Source organism: Verticillium alfalfae, genomic scaffold, assembly GCF_000150825.1.
Source record: "Verticillium alfalfae VaMs.102 supercont1.12 genomic scaffold, whole genome shotgun sequence".
Taxonomy (NCBI): domain Eukaryota; kingdom Fungi; phylum Ascomycota; class Sordariomycetes; order Glomerellales; family Plectosphaerellaceae; genus Verticillium; species Verticillium alfalfae.
The window spans coordinates 416,054-417,180 of NW_003315027.1; positions in this window are offsets into that span (position 1 = coordinate 416,054).

Here is a 1,127-nt window from a genome sequence, read left to right on the forward strand (position 1 = left end):
CAGCCGCAGGATAGGGAGCCACTCACCAGCGTCGTTGAACAAATTGTCAACGACGGGCATGGCATCCCGGGCTCCATTGCCAGCCTCCACGACCTCAGCCCACGGCGAGCCCCGGAGGCAGTCTCAAGCTAGCCGGGAAGGGTCTGCCGCAGGCGACCATCAAGATACCCCCCCATACCAAGGGTTGATCCTAGGTCGACCAGGCGATCTTCGATACTTTGGTCAGGACGCACCCATCAGTAGCCAGAGTTGCCGGTTCAGGAGCCAGATCACTAACACAGCCTAGGCCCGTCTACCACCTTTTCCTCCATCTTCCCTCGAACCAGAAACAAGGCCGAAAGGCATCCAGACGCGGCTTCTTTCGGGAGGATCACCGCCTCGCTAAGGGGTGGCACCTTTTCCAGATGGGTTCATCCCGCATTGCAGCCGCTTTTCGGCAGAACAGTCCATGAGCCGCTACCATCATGGGAGCAAGCTCTGTCACTGGTCAACGATTACTTCCACCACGAGAATCGGCACTGGCCACTCTTCGATCACCCTACTTTCATGGCCTGTCTCGGTCGCCAGTACACCGATGATCCGCCGCCTGAATCGTCATGGTGGGCCGCCCTGAACATTGTTCTCGCCACGGCCCAACGCAGAAAGGCCAGCACAGACCCAAGCAACTGGCAGGAAACCCTGAACCAGGCCTGGAAGTATGTGCAGAACGCCATGAGCGCGGTCCTTGACATTCTCTTCCACAACATCAGTCTACTCTCGGTACAGGCTCTGGTGAGCATCGGCCGCTTCTTCCTGGACACCCCCAATCCTCAGCCGACATTCATACTGTCATCCTCGGCAGTGCGTCTCGGTCAGGCCATTGGGTTGCACAAGCAAGACTGTCAGTCCACGCACGAGCGAACGGACCAGAAACAGAGGGCCCGTGTCTTTTGGTGTGCGACGATTCTGGACCAGCTGGCATGCTCCAAGACTGGAAGGCCGCCCGCGCAAAAGGCAGAGGATTATGCTGTGAGGTTACCAGAATTATCTGAAGACGGAACACTGGGCACATGTGTGTCGGTTGATGGCCAGACCGTCCTAGAAAACTTTCGACTGGACGCTCATCTCTCCACCATTGAAGCGGACAG